General features: G+C 42.6%; 1 pseudogene; it reads left to right on the plus strand.

Moving 5' to 3' along the window:
• The first annotated feature begins 8,514 nt into the window (after positions 1–8,514).
• LOC147441012 (uncharacterized) lies at positions 8,515–10,154 on the plus strand (annotated as a pseudogene).
• Positions 10,155–10,496: the final 342 nt, after the last annotated feature.

Genomic DNA, 10,496 nt, shown 5'->3' on the forward strand with positions numbered 1-10,496 from the left:
CATCTGACGCACCTGCTTACCTCATGTAGTCGGCCCGCGGATAGCTTCGTCGAGAAGTTTTACGCGCTACCAAATCCTCCTTATTGTAAATAAAACACACTGGTACTAGTAACGATGAAAATCGATGCACTATGTACATGCTGTCCTAACTGTACACGTGTGGGCCCCACGTAACCACCTGGCTCTAGAAAATGGGCAATTCTTTATTCGATGCCCCATGGATGGGTATGTACATAAGCGCAATCCCTTGCTCCAAAAAACTCCTGACACCGTGTGTGTTGTATACTGGTCTTGCTGAGTGTGTGAGCATTGAGAAGTGTGCAGATAGTGGTCTGCTAGTATCAATTGTTTAATTTTATATAAGATGCTTTTGATCAAAATATGATTTAGTACCTCAATAAAATATGGTTCAGTATGTCGATCTTTTGATCTTAATATCCTCTTTTGACCTAGTGGGCAAAGTAGTTCTATTTTTGGGGTATATACCCACTTGAAATGGCACAACCTAGAGTATGGATACAATGGAATTTGGGTTTTGAGGCTTCACATTGGTTCTTTCTACTCTAGTGTATACTACACTCTGCCGTCGTATCTTACTGGTTTTAGGTGTTGAAATTAAAAGACTATTTATGGAATGGACTATACATAGTCTTTTTTGGAGAATTTGTTTTTGGTACCATTTGACACATTCAAAGACCTGTACAGTCAAAACTATAAAATACCTCACAAAATGATGGGTATGAAAGACACAAAATGAATTATGAGCAAAAAATGGGAATAAAGACACTCGATCAAAAGAGGTGGTAGCCTTTTGATCATAATTTATTTGTATAAATAACTATTTAGAGTTAAGTTTGCATCTGATACTTCTTTTGCTTTTCTACACCTAGAGTGAATTGCACTACTTAGTTTTAGTGTGAGTAAAGAATCTTTTAATCTGATACTTTCTTTAAGGCTGAAGAACTTGAAGACATGCATCACCATATCCCGTGACTAATTTTGCATGTGATACTTCTTTTGCTTTTCTACACCTAGAGTGAATTGCACTACTTAGTTTTAGTGTGAGTAAAGAATCTTTTAATCTAATAATTTCTTTAAGGCCGATGGACTTGAAGACACACGTCACCATATCCCGACTTGGGGTAGAAAGATGTGAATCCTTAAAAAACCCTAGTAGAGAGAAGGGGAAGCTCGCACAAGGGGCGGCGTAGATCCAACAACGTGAGTAGATGGGAAAGCATGGACGATTTTAACTTACAAAGTCTGCAGTATTTATTTTCTTGTGTTTGTGTCTACACTGATTTTCCACTATCCAAATACATGGTTACCGACCTGAGAAGCCACATCATGCTCAACCAACTCCATAACACTACAGTAACTAGGCGGAAAGAAAGCGCACACTCTTCACTTTATCATACACACACAATACGCAAAACAAGGCTAAGTGAGGCGACAAAGAAACCCTCACCTCCTTTTATAGTGACGGGAGCAAAGCAAACCCCGAACCCCAAAGCCTCTAAAACACTAGGGGCCGAATGCCGCGCCTCGAACCTATCACGCTAAAGCGAACAGGGGGGCCCCACCTAGCTTTGAGCGTCTAGGACGCAAACAAACACACCACCATAACAAAGTTTTCATCCAAGAGAGATGGATGCTTGGGAGTAATTGTGGAGAGGAAGGGGAATGAGATCAAGTTAGAGAGAGAGAGAGAGAGAGAGAGAGAGAGTATAGAGGCTTAGTACTTAGGCACCACAGAAGGATGGCGAATCCGCACACCCTTCACACATACACAAGCTCACTCCAAACACAAGACTGGGTTGTGATTCCACACACCTCACATGGGCAAAACATTGCAAGAAACATACTCACAAAGCTGCAAGCTTTTATTTAGAGAATAAGGCGATGAAATGGGGAGCATAGGGTAGGGGAAAGAGAAGGGAGAGAGTGGTAGAGCACATGGCGGATAGGTGGGAGCTGATGGCAAAGACTCGCACGAGGGTTATGGTCATCATCCTTGATTTAGCTGCCCTTCATCTTCCATAGCCCAAGGCTGTAGAGGTTGTGCTCAAGTTGAGCATGGTGACTGCGGTGATGGTGATGGTGTGGGTGTGTGTGTGTGCGCGCTAGGCACACAGAGTGCATATTGTACTATCTGGTGATTTTGTGTGTGTATTAGTGTGATGGTGATCCCTCTTTATATAGGGGAGGAGGGGGGAGAAATTCTAGAATTTAGAAATGAAGAAATCATTATCTACACAGGCCATGTGACTGTGGGCCCCACTTGTCTGGCTGTGTCTAAATGCGCCAGAACAGTAGTCTCATGAGAGAGAGATGGGTTGATGAAAAAAGTGAGAGGTGACATGGAGATTAAAGTAATTACAAGAGGAGAGAGAGGGGAGTGTGTTCAATCCTCCTCCACAACATCTTTAGCCTGTCCTGCCAGCTGCACCTTTCCTTGTGTCTTCAGTAATATGCTCTTGAACTCCTGCTGGCACACCTGTTCCTACAAGCACTTCAGAATTTTTATTAACAAACACCTGCTCAGATTGTTGACCTCCTTGTTGCTGCAGCTGCATCTTCAATTCCTCAACTACCCTTTCAGTTCAGTATAATTCTGCTTCAGTTCAGTATTCTACTTCTCCATAAACAAGTTTTCCTTCTTCATCTCCTCCTTTGAAAACATCTGATATGGTTTACTCACCACATCATACATCCTTACCTTGATATGCTCCCATACTCCCTTCATGTATTCTCTCATTTCCATCTGCATCTGCTCAACATCTACTGATGCCAAGTACCACCCATCTATAAAGAATGAGGATGCAAGAGAGCTACACAAGACAAGCACAAAGCACACAGAGATGGAAAGCTTCTTCTTCTTCTTCACAGAAAAGAGATTACAAAATGACTAAGTGATAAAGCTGAAAAGTAGCACATATATACATGCGGTCACTAAGTGTCAACTCGCTAGAAGCGTACTAGGCTGGCACTATAAGTGTAGTCCAGCTGTAGAATCACTGGCAGAGATCCTCTGTGTCGATCACGTAACGCGCCAGTGAGTAAATGCCGTAAGCGGCCAAGACCCGTAGTGGATGCCAGCTCAAGGTGTAGAGCTCGACATATCAACACTCCCACTCGAGCTCTGCATGTCGCAAAGTCTAAGCATAGTCTGGAAACGTCGAAGCTTCTCAGCTCCGAGGGCCTTGGTAAAGATATTCTCTATCTGCTCCTCTGTGTTGACGTAGACCAAGTCGATGTTGCCCGCCAACACTCGCTCTCGAACGTAGTGGTAATGGACCTCTATGTGTTTGGTCATGGCATGGAACACTAGGTTCCTAGCCAACTGCATGCTGCTGAGGTTGTCACAATGGATGAAAATCTGCTGGTCCACCTGCACTCCCAAGTCCTCAAGTAATGTGCATAGCCAAGCTACCTCGCACCCCGCAACTGTTGCACCTCTGTACTCGGCCTCTGTGCTCGATAAAGCAACCATAGGCTGCTTTTTGCTGCTCCAAGTAATAGCAGCACTCCCAAAAGAGAACATGAAGCCACTCGTAGATCTCCTATCAACAATGCTACCTGCCCAATCTGCCTCTGTATACCCATACAATGCTAATGGTGCATCTGCTGCATACTAGAATCACATGAGGCTTTGGGGTCCAGAAACTTGCATACACATTTTAGGTAAGGTAAAAGAATATTTCAAATGGACTAAGTATAGAAGTTGGGATTGCTTTTAGCGAACTCCATATTCCCTTTTGTACAAATATATAGACCAACATTAGACAAACATTTGTAGTGGTAAACAAATTTGAGGCTAAAGGGCGCTTTGATGAGTTCCCGTTTGTCCAAGAACTGCTTGCCATTTAGAACCTTGAGTGTGCAGTCCTCCATAGAGGAAGGAGGGAGGTTAACTAGATACACCCATGTTTCACTTAGGATAGGTGCCAAAAAAGCCTCGTTGGGGAGGACCCAAAGCTGATGGCCAACTCTGAATGATTCAACTTCTTTTTGTTTGACTAGAATAAAGGGGAAGACCTTGGAAACTTTGGGGACCATCTCTAACAAGTTAGAGTCACTAAGGGAGCAAAGGTTGTTTTGAAATTCTTGGACATCTTCAAAAGTATCACCATCCTTGTAGAAAATATCATCAGTTTAAGATAGCAAGTGTAGTGTGGGTACTAATAAAAGTTGGGTTGAGGCCACAATGTTTTTTAAGAAAGTTGGACATATCATCTCCAGAGGAAGAGAAATGAGCTAAAATTCTAGTTATAATTTAAAGTAAGTAGAGGTAATTCGAAAACTTTATTGGGAGATCATAGCAACACCATTCTAAGGCAACAATGATTGGCACGTCCGATCATTAATTCAATTCTAAGAAGCAGGCAATCTGAAATGGTGAATTTGAATCCACTAGCGGCCATGTCTATTGAAACAACCATCATTATCTGGAAAATCATTTCTTGGTTTTCTTCTTGCTGGCAAGTCATCCTATTCTTACGACAGCAAGGTTCGTCAACAAATGTACTTAACGAGGTACGTATTTGTTTACTGAGCATGTGCTTGATAACTATGGTATGCAATGGGAATCTATGATTGCTCTTGGCTATCATTCATAGACTCAAGTATGTACAAGATGCATATACATTGCACATATAATTCAGTTTTTCTAGCAGATCTACAAGTAGACAAGGTCTATTTTTTGTGAATGATCGACATGGTCAACTTTCTTTTGCTGTTGAGGGAAGCAAGGCTTCCAATTCGGCATATTGCATTGCAATTTTCCCATCTGGCATATGCTATGAGCATAAAAACTTGGAGGAATTTGTCAGTTTGTCTGCATGTTATTTCATTACATGCAAAGAGGATGTATATGACATACGCGACAACTCTCTCTCGTGCAGTAGCTATGGCTATGAGCCATCTTCCAGTGAGTTTGTCCTTCAAAATTTCAAGACAACTTTGCATCATACAATATGTTCCAAAAGAAATGTGAAAACATGGAAAAACAACCAAAACGTAAAATTGTCTAACCTTTCATCCTACTGTAAAGCACGGATTCTAACATGTACATCGATACAGCCCATTGACTTCAAACCAAGGGAATTGGTATACACGATTGCAGAGCTGGTAAAATACGGATATCTGCTCCCATTTTCTGTGTGGCAACATCAAGTTAGGATGTCTCCCTAGCAGTATAGGCTACCGTGCAAGGAACTTTTGTTTTGGCTCTCACTTTTGCGGCCATTCCTCTCGGCAAGGGTTTACAATTCTTCATGCATGGCATGCTATCTCGGTGGATTTAATTCTACCGACTCAAAAATTACGCTTCCGCTCTCACGCTCGCAACTCTATCAAGGGAGCGATAAGTGATGGATTGTTAACGTGATTCTTGGTTGCTTTCAACACACAACAACACTAAAAAGAACCTAAAACTTGGAGTTGATTCACAGGCAAAGTGCCTTATTCAAGTTATTCTCGTACAGTCACAACCCCATACAAGGTAGTGGGGTGAAACTTTGACTTGCGTTTTCTATTGCCTCTCTTTATGAGAGCGTCATACAAATAGATTGTTGCATGCTTATAGTAAGCTGCAACCTAGTCATAAGATGCACACGAACACATGGATTGGGTACGCACTACAGTAGGTTAAGAAACCTTCCTCAAACCAACATGCTATTTATTTTTCTTCTTATTTATCTCGAAGAATAATGAAAACTTTCTAAGAAGCTTTTGATAGATGTTTTGCTCGTGAGTCCGCCTGAGCCAAGATGTTCTAACTCTCAGCTAGCAAGTGGACAAGATGCCATCCAAATTAGTCTTTGTCGGTTCGTCGATTGAACACTCATTGACACAAGGGCTATGAGCCACACAGGCTGGCTAACAACCATTGTCAGATATAGGGTAAGACCCAACTGTTGGCATTCCTTGGGTGATTGTTCTCCAGCTTGAACAGATCTACCTAGTGGACTCCCCATCGATATTCATGGCCAAGCAAGAGTCTTCCCATTACATATGTTTTTTGAGTATCACTCTTCGAGATTTTGCTTCTAAGGTTTAAAATCCCTCACTAAATCCCAACTTCAACTCATTTTTTGAATTGGAGGGTGCTAAGCTAAGCATTGGGATTGTCAGCGTCCGTGTTGTTGATTTTACTCTTTGTCATTAGCTGCATATGTCTGGCATAAAGCCCATTGTTTCATGCTTGAAGAAGCAGTTGTGTTGCATCAACTCGTAATCAAGGGGACAGTTTTTGGCTAGTGACATCAACCTTCTGTAGGTGAGAGCATATAAGTAGGTTGCAAATTTTTGTATTGCTACAAGAGGCCTTATCTAGAAAAAATAGGGTAAAGCAATAGGAAGCATTAACATATGTATAGTTTTGGGCAGAGAGACAAATCACATAGAAAACTCATGTCATTGTTCAGGACTTAGCAAAAATCGTTTCCACCATGACATAGACTTGCTTTTGGAACGTAGACAAACCTAGGTTTAGTAGAATCCCACCTACAAATTTTTAAATTTACCTAATTATAGATTTGAAGGTGAAAATTACAAAATCTAGAGTAAAAACTTTCAAAGTATATAGTCAATTTTACCATTAAAATTTTCCATGAGTAGGTTCTCCAAGTGTTTAGAAAAGTTTTGTTAGAGTACCAATGGAAAAAAAGAGATATTGAGTTCAAGGCATTTGGAGAGCAAGCTTTTGTCTTCATAGACGGTAGACCTTGCCTTACCTTGGGATAATAGTGCATTAAGATTCTCTTTGTATGGCATTCAGTTGACATTGAACATAAAGAATGATGATCATACAAGGCTAGTACTATGTAGCAAAGGGTGCAATCTAGGATTTGGGATGATGGGATCAGCTTTAAATTGGTTTAATTAGTAGCTTGATTAAGAGATTCAATATCTTAGATATTGCAACCGATCAAATTCTTTGTTTATATTAAAATATTCTTCACTCACATTAAAACTAACTAGTGCAATCACTCCATGTGTGCAAATTGTTCACATTAACAGATTATTTACTCACACTAAAACTAAGTAGTGCAATCACTCCACATGTACAAAATCAAAATAAGAATCACATGCAAAATTCATCACGATGAGAAAAGCATTAAGAGTTTTAATACTGGTGAGATTTTTTACCTGGCTAGTCATATACATGCACTTTAAGCTAAGGGGGGGAGTAGAAGAACAGTTGAAGAAAAAGTGGAAAGTATGATGGAGTTCCAAACAACGGTCCTACAAATTTAAATGCTTATAGGCTTGATGGTCTAATTAAGAGTTCAATTAGGAGATTCAATATCTTAGATCTTTTACAACGGATCGGATTTTTTGTTCACGTAAAAAGATTCTTTACTCACACTAAAACTGAGTAGTGCAATTCACTCTAGGTGTAGAAAAGCAAAAGAAGTATGACATGCAAAATTAGTCACGGGATATGGTGACGCATGTCTTCAAGTCCATCGGCCTTAAAGAAAGTATTAGGTTAAAAGATTCTAAGTTACTCACACTAAACTAAGTAGTGCAACCACTCTAGGTGTAGAAAATTAAGGTACCTTTTATTCCAATTCTCTCTCTCTCTCTCTCTCTCTCTCTCTCTCTCTCTCTCTCTCTCTCTTGCGCGTGCGCGCGCGCACACACACACACACACACACACACACAAAAGAATCATCTCCGGAGTCACAACAATCGTCAATTGATTGTTGACTTTTCATATAAATCACTCTTATGATTATTTACTCACACTAAAACTAAGTAGTGCAATCACTCCACATGTACAAAATCAAAATAAGAATCACATGCAAAATTTATCACGACGAGAAAAACATTAAGACTTTTAATACTTGTGAGATTGTTTACCTAGCTAGTCAAATATACATGCACTTTAAGCGTAAGGGGGGGAGTAGAAGAACAGCTGAAGAAAAATCTTAACAAAAATTGGAAAGTATGATGGAGTTCCAAACAGTGGTCTTACAAGTTTTAAATGCTTATAGGCCCTTTGGTCTAATTTTGAGCTCAATTAGGAGATTCAATATCTTAGATCTTTTACAACGGATCGGATTCTTTGTTCACATAAAAAGATTCTTTACTCACACTAAAACTAAGTAGTACAATTCACTCTAGGTGTAGAAAAGCAAAAGCAGTATGACATGCAAAATTAGTCACGGAACATGGTGAGGCATGTCTTCAAGTCCATCGATCTTAAAAAAAGTATTAGATTAGAAGATTCTAAGTTACTCACACTAAAACTAAGTAGTCCAATTACTCTAGGTGTAGAAAATAAAGCAAAAGAAGTATCACATGGAAAATTCGTCACTAGAAAAGCATTAAGACTTTTAGGATGTGTGTGTGTGTGTGTGTGTGTGTGTGTGAGAGTGAGAGAGAGAGAGAGAGAGAGAGAGAGAGAGAGGATTCCCTCGAGAGAAGAGGTAACCAGTGAGTGACCAGAGAGAGGAAGGAGGAGGACACCTTGCAAGAAACAAAAGAGAGTAGCTTAGCCTATAGGATGGGACCTTGCCTTTTGAGATGGAAAGTACATGATGGGTAGAGAATATTAGTGCCCTTTATTTTTTTTTTGGCATATGCGAACCCTGGACAAGGTTTAAAAAACAAAATCTAGAAATGCAATTGGCGTGAGTGAGCAGAAGAATTCGCAGGTGGGTGAAATCATGTTAAGAGGATCGACTGAAATCCAGAGCAAGATGACTAAAGCATACACACAAGCAAAAGGGTGGAGCCAGCCTTCACCTTTACTAATTATAAGGAGCTAGCACACCATTACTTAGGTATATAAATGTGTGTGCTGATGAACCAGTTTTCCCAAGCACCGCGTTGAGCAGAATCATCATCATCATCAGCTTGTAGCCTTGTAGTCGATAAGATCAGCAGAAAAATGGGCGCTGGCAATCTTCTGGCCTTGGTGGCCAGAGTACAGTCATTCCGCATGAAGAACACGGCCCCCCGCAGCAAGCGCAGGTGCAGGTGCAGAGGAAGGTGACGTGCAGCTACTCATGGGCAGCTGCCATGCCGACCTGGCACAGCGGGTCGGGCAGCTGCAGCTGCAGGGAGCAAGCGCGCATCTCAATTGGCTGCTTGACGCCTGCGCCTGCACGCTCTCCACCCACTCCGCTCTTGCCTCTGCTCTCAAGAATGCGCTTGCGCCTCCACCCGCCAATCAGCGCGCCGATGAGATGCTGAGCTTGCTGGACGCTTGCACCTCTCTCAAGCAAGTGGCAGACGACGTGGACCGCCAGCTGGGCTCCCTTCAGGCAGCGCTAATTCAGAGCGCCCGAGGAGTACAGACCTCCAGAGCAGGTCGCCTGGCAGCAGCACGGCGGCTGCGACCGTGCTTAGATGGCCTTCAATCGCTCAGCTGTGCCCAATACAGGCCCATCAAAGAGGCGCAGGCGGCCTTGCTGCTGGCGGCCAAGCGCGAGCTGCTGGCACCTGCAGCTAATTGTCGACGTGATCCCGCAGCACAGCCCCTCCATCACGCCTTGGATGGCACCTTGCTCATATCTCTGCTAGTGCTGACCTCCGCCATCGCAACCCTTGCTCCCCCCCTCCGATCATCATCTGACGCCATCCGCAGCGCCTGCAAGATCGTCGCCTCCAGCTGCAAGAGCGGCAGTAGCCTAGCGACGGCAACGATGTGGGGTGGGCCCCTGTAGCAGCTACAGTGTGACCTGAAGCAGGAGGACATGGGCGCTCTCTTTTCGAGCTTCAAGGGCTGCACTCCGCCGCCGCCTCCATCCACGCCACCGTCTCCGGACCAGCTCATGCAGATCAGGCTACTGTTGCGGATCTGAGGCAGAGAATCGACAGCGTGCACAAGCGCTCGCAAGAAGCCCGAGCGTGTGTCACCGTGCTCCGCTCGCAACTGGCCTCCCTCTTCCAGGCCCTGGTGGTGCTCCGCCTCTCTCTCCTCGCCCTCCCCTGAGAGACTGGCTGGAACCACGTCCTTTTTCAAAAGGTTCCGGAATCAGGCTCAAACTCAAGTTCAAGCCTCATGACACATGAAAAAGGACCGGAATCAGGCTCAAACTTAAGTTCAAGCCTCATGACACAGACACTCAATTTTTAGGCCCTATGACCACTCTAGTAGAACAATTTCTATCTAAAAACTATCTCGAAGGGTTTGTATCTCACAAGATTTGAATTGAGTCTTCATACTGTCCAAACTTGTTTTTTTGTCTTATCATCGAAGGACTCAATTTGTAAGCATCATGAACACGATAGTAGGACTCTTCCAAGCTAGAATCCATCTACAAGAGTCCTATATCATGAGGTTTGACTCTCATGGGCTAGATACACATGCAAAACTTTTTCAAGTTGAAATACAGCTTTAAACATCTATGACTCATGAGGCCCTTGACCCTCATGCCCTTGAGACTCAATTATAAATCTTCATGAGAACTCTAGGAGGAAGAGATTGCTTGCTTGATACCTGTTGTGGAGGCAATTCAGAAGCTTCTATCCATGCAATA

Source organism: Adiantum capillus-veneris, chromosome 15 (genome assembly GCF_014529385.1).
Source record: "Adiantum capillus-veneris isolate H3 chromosome 15, ASM1452938v2, whole genome shotgun sequence".
Classification (NCBI taxonomy): domain Eukaryota; kingdom Viridiplantae; phylum Streptophyta; class Polypodiopsida; order Polypodiales; family Pteridaceae; genus Adiantum; species Adiantum capillus-veneris.